The sequence below is a fragment of the Carassius carassius genome, chromosome 14 (genome assembly GCF_963082965.1).
Source record: "Carassius carassius chromosome 14, fCarCar2.1, whole genome shotgun sequence".
NCBI lineage: Eukaryota > Metazoa > Chordata > Actinopteri > Cypriniformes > Cyprinidae > Carassius > Carassius carassius.
Window position 1 is genome coordinate 30,866,601 of NC_081768.1, and position 14,363 is coordinate 30,880,963.

Genomic DNA, 14,363 nt, shown 5'->3' on the forward strand with positions numbered 1-14,363 from the left:
GTTGTGTATAGGCTCACATCACATTTTATCTGTAGTACACATTTATGAATAATGTAGGCTAAAATTTCCGTAGGCTAAAACAAATGTTATAAAGATTATAAATGCATTAGTTATTAGTTTCTCTCCACAACAAACCAAGTTAAGTTAAGTCTATGGTTTAGGCTATAAAAATGTCAAATTAATTTAAAGTAAAACTGATGCCTATCTCTCTCATTAGGCACAAATCCAAATCTTTACATATTTGCAACTTATCTGGATGCTAAAATATTATTTATTATAGGCCAGGCTTTGTATTTTTATTGACTTAAAACGTCATCCCTCACATCGGCTATATCAGCACACGCTGAACGCAACAGATTGGAGCAGTGCAACTTTTAATACGTTTAATTAACAGTATTTTATTTTGATAATGAACAGGCTACAATGTTGCAAAAATATGTTGTGTCTGTGTGCGCGTGAGGTGCCGGGTCGATATCATACCAACTCTGACTGGTTATACAGATAGAAGTGAGACATCATTCAAAACTGTCAAGCTTTTGCAAAATAAATAAAATTGTAAAATAAATAAAACTACTTTTTGCCATCTCGGTTTCCTTTCCTAGAACTTTGGAACCGTAACTCACAGATTTGTATTTGTATTTGTATTTTTTTTTTTTCGTTTTGTTAATCTGTCAATGATTTAAGTGAAACATAGGCCTATATATTCCTTTTTATGTAAGACAATAGTTTTATTCTGTTTTCTCCATTCACAGAAGCACTGCTGCACCGTGTGATCTGTTGAATCTATATTAAACTGTCTTTGAATAAACTAATGCAGATGCATTGCCATTGCGACTTATCTACTATGATGAGTTCTTGAGCACCGACATTTGCACAGGCAGGCCATACTACTAGAATTAGTTATTGGTTGACAGCAAATTAAAAAAAAATTAATGGAACAATAAAATAACGTTATTAACTGGTTAATGGCAATTTAACATTTTCTATTCTGTTTGGAACTATAACATTTTATTCTGTTTCTGATTCTGTTCCTGTCAAAATTTCGTTTGTTTGCAGTTTTCGTTTTTGTCCATGAACCGGTTCAGTGCCCTGCTTGGAACATGAACTAAACATGAGCAAACTTACCAGCAGCAGTTACAGTGAGGAAAGCTAGACAAAGACAAAGGAAAACCAAGCGCTATTTATAAACAGACTAATGAGTTAACAAGGAAACATGAAGAACAAGGAACAGAGAACAAAGTTCAATGTGAATTAACATTTTTAAAACATTAACACTGCTGGAATATACTCAGGTCATCACCACATGGATGGGAAGAGGCAATATGGTTCAGTTCTGTGATAAGTTCTCAGGGCCCTATTTTAACGATCTAAACGCAAAGTGTAAAGTGCACGGCACAGGTGCACTCAGGGTCATTGTTTATTGTTTATTTGGAATGTGTGTATATAAATGTATTGTTCAGTTTTTGAATGTATTTTTGTAATGTTGCTTGAGCACCACAAAAGTGCCCTTTTGTCAAAGCAAAATTTCCTCAAATGTTCTTTTGTAATAGCATGCCCTTTTGTGAATGCCTGCCCATGCCCAATCTAAATATTAGCAAAATTTATGAATTATAATTTAGGCAAATGCAGAATGCTTTCTTTTTTAGTTATACACAACAGTTCATCCCCTCTAGCCTTGATGTACTCACTTCAAGGTGCATACTTACATTGAACACAAAGAACATGAAGAATATTGGCACACAGAACAGTCTCTTACTTTTCTTTTACAAAACAGCTTATTGAGCTATGTCAAAAACTATGACCATTATTATCATAGAACTTCTTTTGCTTTTGTTCATGACATCTGTCAGCGGATATACAACTACAAGTCCACATTTTGAGGAAGAGATAGTGTGCTGGACTGTTACACAATTTCTGGTCTAGTAACCTCAGTGGCTGTTGGTGGAGCTTCTGCTGTCATAAGGGCATCTGAGCATTGTGAGGTTTCCGCACTCTCCGTGGTGTTGTGAGGAGAGTTAACCTGTATTGCGGCTGCATTCAAAAGCTGATCAATGTGTCTACGCCAAACCAGGTCCAGTCTTACACAATATTGTACGGGGTTGCCACTTTGTGTGTGATTGTCTATAATCTCTAGCAAGCACATTTTGACCAACTTGCAGGGTCCTGAGCACAGATCTTTTTAGATTTTAGCAACACTGCTTTCCTTGCACATGTTGACGTAAGTCAGGCTTAAGTAAGTCTAGGCGTGAGCAAAGACTTCTTCCCATAAAGAGTGTGGCTGGAGACTGACCTGAGGTTGAGTGAGCTGAGTTCCCATAGGCCAAGAGAAAGTTTGCAATCTTTTCTTGCAGTGTTACTCTCTCCCCTCCCATGGCTATTAGAGACTGTTTTAGGGACTGAATAAAGCATTCAGCCAGGCCATTCATTGCAGGGTGGTGAGGAGCAGATGTAGTGTGCTTAATTCCATTGCCCTTAACAAATGATTGAAATTCCTCTGAGGTCAACTGTGTACCATTATCACTGACCAAATGTCTCATAGGCCAGTGCGGGAGAACAATGTGTGAAGCAGTTCAACAGTCTTTGTGGACGTAGCGTTTTTGAAAAGAAATACCTCTGGCCATTTTGAATATGCATCCACTAATACCAGGAACATTTTGTCAAGGAAAGGTCCTGCGTAGTCAATGTGAACTCGCTGCCAGGGACTGGTGGGAAATTCACACACATGCAAAGGTGCTACTTGTGGCTGTCATTGAATCTGTTGACACCAAGAACATGTTTTAGCTAGATCTTCAATTTGGTGGTTTAGACCAGGCCACCAAACATAGCTTCTAGCCAGGCTTTTCATTTTACCTAAATGTCCTTCATGTAGGGCCGAAAGTACCCTGGCATGTAGCTTGGGTAGCACGATCACTCGGGTACCCCACATGACAAATCCTTGTGTTACAGAGAGCTGTTCACGACGGTTTGAGTAGTCAGGAAACTGTGGATTATGTTAAGCTGGCCATCCCTTCATAGTCAGATCAAACACCGTGGCCTATGCAGAATCTCGATTTGTCTCCCGTTGAATTTAAGCACTCGTGACAGGCATCGGTTCCCTTTGAGTGATGTGAAACATATCCGTGTCATCCTCAACCTCCTCTGGTTTCTCCTGTGGAAGGCGCGGCAATCCATCTGCATTGCCATGGTACTTTGTGCCCTTGAACTCAACTGAATAGTCATGACCACCAAGTGTTTCCCGTAGAGGTACTGATTAAACTTCTTCACTCCCTATATCAAGCTTAGAGCCTCACGATCGATCTGGGCATGGTTGCGTTCTGCAGCAGTCAAGGACCTAGATGCAAATGCAATCAGTCATTTTGTGAGACAATACAGCACCTATTCCATAGGGTGACGCATCGCATGCAAGACGCAAGGGAACACTAGGGTCTTAGTGTGTCAAGGACTCTGAAGTAATCAATTGTTTAGCTGCTTTGAAGGCCATGTCACACTCTTTGGACCACATCCATGTGTTTTCCTGTCGTAGCAACGCATTCAGTGGAGGTAGCACTGTGGACAGATTCATTTTCTGGTCTTGGTGCCTTCAAAACAGCACTGATTTTATCTAGAGATTTGTGAAGGCCATCCTTGTCAACCTGGTGTCCACAGTAATCAACTGAGTCTTTGAAAAATTCACATTTGCTTTTGTTTGCTCTCAGTCCATACTCTGCTAGCCTTTCAAGAACAGCACTCAAGTTTGATAGGTGGGCGTCATCGTCATGGCCAGTGACTATAATATCATCTAAATCAGGGGTTCCCAACCTTTTTAGGGGACTGTACCCCCAAAACACTTTATCCTTCCTGAAGTACCCCCACAAGCGCATGTGATCGGTGTGATTTTTAGATTTGGTGTAAATTTTAGGTTTGCACAGTGTAACATCTAATTTACCTGTAAATAATAATATTTTTACTTCCTATAATAACTCATACTTGTCTTCGTTTCAATATTTGTATGACTTTTATTTTCACATCTTCACATGTCCAGACCAATTATACAAAAACAAAGATCACATTTTATTTACATAGTAGCAGCCTACTCTAAATATGTTTAAACCTGTGTATGACACAAAAGGACTCACCAATTAAAGAGAAACTTGACCCTGTCTCTCACTCATAAGCTTGGTCAGTCTTGGGGGCAGTGTGGCAACAGCAGCTCTCAGGCTTTTCTCCAAGTTGAGTCTGTTCCTGTGCTTGGACTTGATTACGGCCATGGATGAAAATGTCACTTCACATAAATATGTAGATCCAAATGGCAGTTCATTCAGTGCATGTTTCCCCAAATCAGGATATTCCTTCTCCACATTACACCAGAACTGTGACAGGTTTGTTTCTGAGTACAGGTACCTCATCTTCCGTCCACGGTCTGAGGACACGTCCAGCAGATTTTCCTGTAGTCTGGTTGGAATGTTGTTATCCGTACTTTCAGTCATGAAAGGATTACGGACCCAGTCAAGTTTGGCAGACTGGCTTTCAATGTCAGGGAAGTAGTGGTTGAACTCACTGTTGAGTCTGGATAAATGTGTGCTTACTAGTTGCACTATAGGAGCTCTGTCAACATCACCTGCAGAAAGGTAGCTGTCGAGCTGCTGGAAACAACTTGTGTCCCCATCTTCACATTTACTCTCCCACAGTTTGATCTTCTTCATGAATCCACACACTTTATCATACATGTTTAGGATGTGTGTGTCTTTACCCTGCAAAGTTAAATTCAGGTTGTTCAGTTTGCTTAAAAAAAAATCAGCGAGATATGCAATGCGGGCTACCCAGTTTGTGTTCTCCAACATAACAACAAGGGGATGTGAGTGTGTGTCGGTGATATGTCGGTGTGAAGAAGTAGCTGTTGGTGCTCAGCGCCACTGTCATGACAGAGCCTTTCAAACAGTCTGTGATTCAGAGGCCGCGATTCAAGTTTATCACTTTCACTGCGTCATTCAAAACTTCATGTAACTCGGGACTCATTCTCTTACTGGCCAGTGCCTCTCTGTGGATGATGCAGTGATTGCACTGAACGTCGGGGTTTACTTTCTTAATCTGCGCTATTAATCCTTTCACCCTCCCAGTCATTGATGCAGCACCATCCGTGCACACATGAATACAGAACTCCCAATCCAGATTGTGCTCTGAGAAAAAGGTGTCGATAACGTGAAACACATCTTTACCGGTAGTGCTCCCCGTTAGCTTCTTGCAGAATAGAATGTGCTCGTTAATTTCAGAAATGTCTCTGTATCGCACAAACGCAATAAGCTGGGCTTCCCCGCTAACATCTGTTGATTCGTCCAACTACAGCGCGAATGGACCAGACAGTTTTAACTTTTCCACTACTTGATCGATAATATCAACGGCCATGTCATCAATCCTCCGACACACTGTGTTATTGGACAATGGTACCGTTTTCAGTGCATCAGCTGCTTTCTTATCAATCATTGTTTCTGCAAGAATTACAGAAGCAGGCGAAATTAGCTCCTCAGCAACATTAAATGGCTTTTTGGATTTAGCCACAAGTAGCGACACAGCATATGAAGCCTCCAATGCTTTGGTTGATAATGCAGTCGCTTTTTTAAATTTTTCTTGACTTAAATTCCGATAGTTTTCTTTGAAAAACTCTGCTGTCTTACCGACACAGGAAAGATGCTTGGTATTTAGGTGTCATTGTAAATGGGCTGGTTTCATGCTATTATTAGAGAGCACATCCCCGCAGAGGAAACAGAGCGGTTGAGGCGGTTCAGTAGATGTGGACGTAAAACTGAAAACGGCATACTGTTCATGAAATTGACGGTACTTTGACTTATCAGCTTTGTTTCTTTTTGCCATTGGTTCACTTGAGCTGCCGCTAGCACTGCTGCTGTTTGGAGCAGCGCGTTTTTTTAGCCATTGATCCATAGCTAGCTAGTGTTTCTGTTTTACTCAAAGCTAGACTCTCGGCCTGTTGCTATGGTTACACTACCGCCCGGCAGCGTGCGCAAGGCCACGGACAAGCGAGCTGAGAATCAGTTGGGGGGAAGGACAGGGTGACTTAACTGAATGGTTTCCATATTATAACATGATTATTATAATGTTTTGAGAATCATCCCACGTACCCCCTGGGGACTGGTCACGTACCCCTAGGGGTACACGTACCCCCAGTTGGGAAACACTGATCTAAATAGCACTGTGTGCCTGGAATCCCTTGCAAAACTTGATCTATGGCTCTTTGTCACAGCCCAGGTGCTGATGACACCCCAAAAAGGTTCAACCGTACTGTCAAAAGCATCCAGTTGTCTGACACACCCAGAAATTGTAGTTTCCTCTTTTGTTTTAGTCGATTAATGTATCTCCTTTAAACAACTCTGATGCAGTTTACTCAGGATGCGTTAGACCTACATGTGCACTTCGCCATCCATAGCAGACCTTTCTGGCGTCTCTTTCGTGGTAGGCAAGACACAAATGCTGCCCGTCTGTATAATTTGTTGCACAAAAGGTTCCTTTTTAATCTCTTCACCAGTTCTGTTATGTTTGTGCAGTTACATAAGAAACAGACACTCTGATCGGAGCTTAGCTTGAACACATCTTTACTGCGCAATTGCAATTATCACATTCAACACTAGTATGCACAAATGCAGAATGCTTTCTTTTTTAGCTATACACAACAATGCAGATATGTTGTTTATATTGCTGTGTGTAGCTTGTAGTGTAGAAGTAATGTTAGAGTGCTGTTTGAGGGAGAAAAGTTTCAAAGGCATCGAGGGGTCTGTATTTTTTATGTTATTTGACTAAACTTTTATTAGATTACAGTATTTATTTATTGTTTTTAAACGTAGAGTGACTTAAAAATAATTATCACAACACTGGTAAGGCTCATTCAGAATTTATCATTCTCTGAATTATCATTATAAAAATAAAAACAATTCAGAAATGAATTAAATTAAAATTAAATTAAAAATTAAATTTATGCATTTAGCAGACGCTTCTATCCAAAGCGACTTACAGTGCATTCAGGCTATCAATTTTTACCTATCATGTGTTCCCGGGGATAATAATATAATAATCATATATAATAATATATAATTATATTTTAAATGTGACACAAATATTTATTTTCTACAATAGCAACAGTGTTCACAACAGCAAGACCACTTTAGCCTGTAAACTCAATAATATCTCTCTGGAAATAAATGTAAAAATATCAATGTCAATATAAATGAATAATATACCTGAGCTGACATCAAAGTGCAGTGTGAAGGAGATGTGACCCTAGTAGATTTCAGAAAAAGGTATGCAATGTCCTTTTGTGTTTGTGTTCTGCAGTGCAAAGATGCCACACAAAGAGAGGATAAAAAAAGGAACAAAAAAAGGAGCTGCTTGAGGCAGAAAAGGCAGTGGATCCCTATCTAGCTGGGTCATGAGGAGCACAACAGGTCAGAATAACACATGTACCTGTCATTTGTTTACACTGCAAAGGTGTTCAATATTAGACAACAACAACTACAACAGTAGTACCACTCCACTGTTATGCTGATGATACTCAGCTATATATCTCAACGAGACCAGATGAAACTTCCCAATTATCTAAGCTAACAGAGTGTGTTAAAAATGTAAAAGATTGGATGACAAATAATTTTCTCCAATTAAATTCGGATAAGACAGAGATATTAATTATTGGACCAAAAAACACTACACAGAATCTTGTAGATTACAATCTGCAACTAGACTGATGTACTGTTACTTCCTCTACAGTCAAAAATCTGGGTGTTATATTAAACAGCAATTTGTCTTTTGAAAATCATATTTCCAATGTTACAAAAACTGCATTCTTCCATCTTAGAAACATTGCCAAGCTACGAAACATGTTATCTGTTTCTGATGCAGAAAAGCTAGTTCATGCTTTCATGACCTCTAGACTGGACTATTGTAATGCACTTCTAGGTGGTTGTCCTGCTTCTTCAATAATCAAGCTACAGGTCGTCCAAAATGCAGCAGCTAGAGTCCTTACCAGGTCAAGAAAATATGATCATATTACCCCAATTTTACAGTCTCTGCACTGGCTACCTATTAAGTTCCGAATCAGTTACAAATTATCATTACTTACCTATAAGGCCCTAAATGGTCTAGCTCCTGCGTACCTAACTAGTCTTCTACCACGCTACAACCCATCACGCACCCTAAGGTCACAAAACGCTGGACTTTTGGTAGTTCCTAGGATAGCAAAGTCCACTAAAGGAGGTAGAGCTTTTTCACATTTGGCTCAAACTCTGGAATAGCCTTCCTGATAATGTTTGGGGTTCAGACACACTCTCTCTGTTTAAATCTAGATTAAAAACACATCTCTTTCGCCAAGCATATGAAAAATGTATCTTTTAAATTGTGAATTGCATCTGATCAAATGTGCATTTTTATTCTTTAGCTTGTGTTAAACTAATTTTACTTTGTTGGATCAGCAGCTATGCTAATGATGTCTCTATTTTGTTTCTATGTTTTGCCGAAACTAGGATTTACACAAGCTCCAGTCTGGATCCAGAACACCTGAGAAGAGATGATGCTGACCCTCAGAGGACCCCAGATGATGCTAACCTTGAATCAACAACAGAACTAAATAGTTATTGCTACATGTGTGACTGCATCCTATAATTACTATTAATTAATAATATTGATAGTTCATCGTCTAGCTGACTACGTCTTGTATTATTATTATTATTTTTTATTTTTTCTAAAATCCTGTCAAACGTGCACAAACTACTAGCTACTACTAAATATTGTAGAAACATAATTTTCTGCTTTGTTGCTTTGTAACGATTTGTATTGTAAAAAGCGCTATACAAAATAAATAAATAAACTTGAATGAACAGTAGTAATAATATTAATCACTATATCCCAGTGTATCAGTTGTTTAATGTTTTGTCAATATTAAAGGTGGACTTATTGATTAGGTGCAAGAGTAGTAGTGTTAGTTAACATAATAGATTAATGCTGAAATAGTAAATTGTGCCTTGTTCCTAGATGGACAGAGAGTGGAAAGTTATAGATCAGATAAGGAGATGGAGATAGAGGAAGAAAAAGAGGGAAATGTTGAGGCACGAGCGACAGAAAGAGAGCAGGGAACAGCAAGCCAGGACACAGAGGCTGGTGAGAAAGAGGAACATGTAGAGGCACAAGCAACAGAAACAGTGCAGAAAGATGCAGCCATGAAGAAAGAGGCTGGTGAGAAAGAAGGAAATGTAGAGGCATGAGTGATAGAAAGAGAGCAGGGAACAGCAAGTCAGGAGAAGGAGACAGATGCCAGAGAGAGGCTATTTTCAAACCTTTTTGGACTACAACACCCAACTGATCCTGCCCATGTCAACATAAAGTATGATGAGGCCTTTATCCAAACCAGTACTGTCATTTCCAAAGAATGTAGAGGGACTGTCATTTCAGAAGAAATGGTATGAGAACAACCCATGACTAGAATATTCTCCTAGCACTGATGCCATTTTTTGCTTCAGCTGCCGTCTTTTTTTAAATTATGAAAAATAGAAATGTCACACTAACTGGAAAACTGTAAGATTTAAATTCCTGGAGGAAGACTTTAGAAAAAATGAAAGAGCTCTGTGCCTCAGAGGCTCACATGTGTGGTATGGTGAGGTGGAACTCGTTCAAGAAAAAATTACCGGAGTCGCAAGCTGCAAAAGACAAAAAGAGGGAGAGGAACAGAGAAGAGTTGTCTCATCTGATTGCCATTACTTTTTTCCTGGCAAGACAGGGCATGTCTTTCAGGGGAGATGATGAGACTTCATCAAGCCAAAATCGAGGGAATTTCTTAGAGTTAGTGGAGTTGTTTAGCAAGTATGATATTACACCTTGATGCCGTAAAAGTGAATCAGCGAACCCAAAAAAGACTTCTTGTCTTGCTCCTCTCGAACAGAACCCAGAATGACTTGATCAAAGCTTTTGCCATATCAGTAAAACATGTCATCAGAGAAGAAATTCAAGAGAGCAAAATCTTTTCGATACTTCTGGATGAAACAACAGATGTGTCCCACACTGAACAGGTTTTGTTTGTTGTGAGATATGTACGCAACATGAAAATAAAGGACATTAAGGTTATGATGGGGCTGCAAACATGAGTTGGCACTATAAGGGACTGCAGTCCAGAATCCTAAAGCAAAATCCAAAGGTTTTGTATGTGCACTGTCAGGCACACTGCCTTAATCTGGTATTGGTAGAAAGTGCAAAGTCAAACATCTGTTTTATCAACTTTTTCAATCTAGTTGACAAACTTTATACTTTTGATGACTTTGGCCAACTCATCAAAATGGCACTCTGCATTTATTGAAATGAAGAGGAAGCACCCTGATCAGCATCCACTGGAGCTGAAGAAACTGTCAGATACTCATTGGGCTTGTAGAGAGATTGCACTCAAAACTCTGGAGAAGGTCCTCCCCTCTGTCATGCAGTTCCTTGAGGAAATGACACAGCAAGATCCCCCAGACTCCTCAGCTGGTGATGCAATGATCCTTCTAAAAAGCATAAATTTTGAGTTCTTCTTGTGTCTGGAGATGACCTGTCCAATCTTCCTGGTGACTGCAATTGCATCTGATGCATTGCAGCAGAAAGACATGGACCTGGCTGCACCATACAGCATTGTTGATGGAGTTTTAAAGAGGCTTGCCTACAGCAGAACAGAAGAAGAGTTTGAGAACATAAACAGGCTACAGAGAAGGCTGCATCAGTGGGCCTGGTTCCTCCATCTGAGGTCCCTGGTCAAGCTAGGAGGAGGAAAGTGCCAGCGAAGTTCTTGTTTGCTGCCACATCAGCTACGACTGACCATGCTTTCCCAACTCTGCTGGAGTACTACCGTGTTTAAGTGTATTACGTTTTTGTGAACACAATGATACAAGAGCTTCAGTGACACTTTAAAGGAGGAGATCATTCAAAATGGGAAATTTTGCATGCCTTCCATTGCCTGGGAGTCCCAGAGAACTGGAAAACAGCTAGCATTCCAGGCTGTGAAGAAACTGTGCCAGTTCTATAACATTGAAGATGAAGACAAATTACAGACCGATTTGAAGGTCTTCCATACATCATACTAGAAATACTATCATAAGAGCATGCCACTAATGTTAGTGTTAATGTAGTTCGCTGCTAGTAATGGAGGGTGAAAGAATTGTCCCAGTTCATGTTTCGGTGTACAAATCTGAAGTGTGCCAGCATTTGGGCTTTTGTGGTGACGTCCACTGCGGGACTGTGGCGCTGGTGCTGCCTCGGTTCCGCCGCTTGCCATGACCCGTGTGAAGAGGCTCGCTCGGGGCTCAGCAGGTGGGAGGTTCACCCCACGACTCTTGTTATCTCTCATTTTGGGGGTGTTTTGTGCAGTTCATGCGGCATTCGCGGCGTGATTTCAGCGATTCCTGGCGGAAAATAAATACAAACGAAAATACTTATGTGTAAACAGACTTATGTGCCTCTAGAAGCTTGCTCGTTATAGTACTTATATATCATTGCTCCTTTGTTGATTTTGATTGCTTCTATTGTCCTCATTTGTAAGTCGCTTTGGATAAAAGCTTCTGCTAAATGACTAAATGTAAATGTAAAAACCTGTAACATCCAAGTGGAAAGGTTCAAAATCTGTATTAATTTTGTGACACAATTGTACACTGAAACTGTGAACCTTTAAAGGAGGGTCTAATATATATATATATATATATATATATATATATATATATATACATATATATACGTATACATATACATTTGACTAAAGGATCCTGCAAGCGCTTTAATTTATCCCCTTTATTTACTCATACTTCACAAAAAGTGGTTCAATAATGTTGAATGTTACGGGAACTGATTATTGCAAATGCAGATTCAAGATTCAAGATTTTTATTCGTCACATACAAAATTATATATAGCATATATAACCAGCAGTGAAATGTGAGTACAATGTGAGTACAAATGTGAGTCCAGATCTCACTGTGTTCTGGCTAAACTATTTATATTTATTTATTGCAAAGGTTTGCATATAGTGGTGTGTTCTTAATGAAAGCTTTCCTTACAGTATATCCTATTCATAAAATAAGAAATATCCCAATATATCGCCTTGCTTACGGTATCGCAATGTATCGCGACATATCGTATTGCAACCCATGTATCGTGATATGTATCGTATCGCCAGATTCTTGGCAATACACAGCCCTACATGACACTACTAGTTTAGTAGTTTTATAGTTTTATAAGTACACTCATAAGTTTTCTTTACATGAACTTTACGTGATATTTTAAGTATACTGTACACCTATGTCCCTATTTTAGGTATTAATTTGTATAAATTTTTTTATATGAATATCTGAACATACAAACATCAACAGAAAGAACAGGGTATTTGCTTGTAAACTAAAAAAAAATAATTCTAGCTTCATGAATCTTTTTTATAAACACTTGAATGTAAATTTCATAAAAGAAAGAAAGAAAGAAAGAAAGAAAGAAAGAAACATCTTGAACAAAAAGCTGTAATAAAAAGACTGTGGATTGGATTCAGAATGATAATCAAAACGTACTGTAGATGGAGTCGACCAGCACCCCAAGCTTGACTGTCATTACAGTTTTGATGCTGTTTTATGTCTTATAATCATGTTAGATTATGTGTGGAAGCATCTGTTGTTTTGGTTTCTTCTTCACTTGTGTTTTGGAAATTCTGTACAGAAGGTGTGTAATAATGCCCCCTACCATATAACAATGAAAACGTGGATTCCTGGAGCACAAGTGAAGCTCAAATATATTTAGACTTTTTCTAAGTATAAGTCGAGTATACTTAAATGTCAATACATAAGGCAAATTTTTGAGAGGTACATAAAAGGTAGATTTAAAGTATACTTTACTATTTTTATTTATTTAAAAGAAGTATACTAATAGCACCCTTTAATAAACATATTTTTCTTAAGGGGATATAGTCTGACACAGGGTTTAAAAAATATTTTCCCATATTAATTTTGTGTTAGGTAACATGGCATGGTTGCAATCTTGCTGTTGGTAAGTTACATATCTATAGAGCTTTTCTTGATGCTAAAAGTGCTTTACATAGGATGGGGAAATCTCCTCGACCACCACCAGCAGCATCCACCTGGATAATGCACCTGCAGCCATTGCACCAGAATGCCCACCAGACACTAGTTTATTGGCAGAGAGGAGAAGAAGTGAAGACGCCAATCAGTATATTGGGATAATTATGAGGCCATGATGATGGACAGAGGTCAATGAACAAATCTGGCCAGGATGTCGGGGTTACACCCCTACTCTTTTTCGAAGGACATCTTGGGATTTTTAATGACCACACAGACTCAGGACCTCAGTTTCACATCTCAGTGCTTTTTGACAGTATAGCGTCCCCATCACTATAATAGGCCGTTAGGACCCACACAGACCGCATGAGGTATTTACCTACTGTGAATGGAGCCGCTCTGAGACTTCAATCATCAGCTTCACAAGTGAATACTGCTCTTTGCATGGAACCCTGCCACAACAATCCTTTGCCAAATGATAGGCACACTATTCGTATTTTATTTTCTGTTTGATTAGTGTTCAAAACTATGGGGGACATATTATATTATGATGGTTCATTGTAAAGTAGACATTTGATATAGAATGCAATAAAGCAGTTTATCAGTTTAAAAATCCTAGTATTCACCTTGTGTATGTGCTTTAAGTCTTCGATGTAGGTTGCATTTTAATCTGTTTTGTATAAATTACAATTGATTCATGTGAAATATCCACTCCTGTACATCCTTTGCAAAATCATCAGAGAATCTTGTCGGTGGACAAACTGTAAAGCTGCAAGATATGTGATATCACAACAGAGGGCTGTAATGAACAAATTTAGTTTGTGATTTCGTCAGAAGAAGACGCCGTGCTGCTTCAACACATTACAGGTTTGTGACGCGACAAACACAGAATGGAATGTAGCATTTGGTCACGCTACTCTGCTACTTGCTGAAAAATGTAGTTAGCAACAGGAAAAGTTACACTGTTTTAAAAGTAGCGGAGCTACTGTCACACTACTGAGAAATGTAATTAAGCTAGTAGCGTCGCTAATTGTAGTTACCTACTCCCCAACACTGACAGCTGTAGCATGAAAGAAAATTACAATTACAATTTTGGAGAGTTACAGCTGTCAGAAATGAGTAGGAACTGTAGATGCACTTGCTTTGTATGACATCTGCAGCTGCAGTACACTACTAGTCTCTCACGCTGTGCTGGCATGATCTTCGTATTCTCTTTTTCCAGTCTCTTCCACAGTTTGGTGACTGTAGTGGGTTTCTTCGCCATAATATAGTCACCTAGTCACCAAGGACTTTCCAGAGATTTTCAACCTGATTAA

General features: G+C 39.1%; 1 protein-coding gene across 2 annotated transcripts in view; it reads right to left on the reverse strand.

Annotated features, from left to right (window-relative positions):
• Positions 1-14,363, reverse strand: part of LOC132157493 (uncharacterized) — a 194,840-nt gene that overhangs the window by 130,450 nt on the left and 50,027 nt on the right. The window lies entirely within an intron of this gene.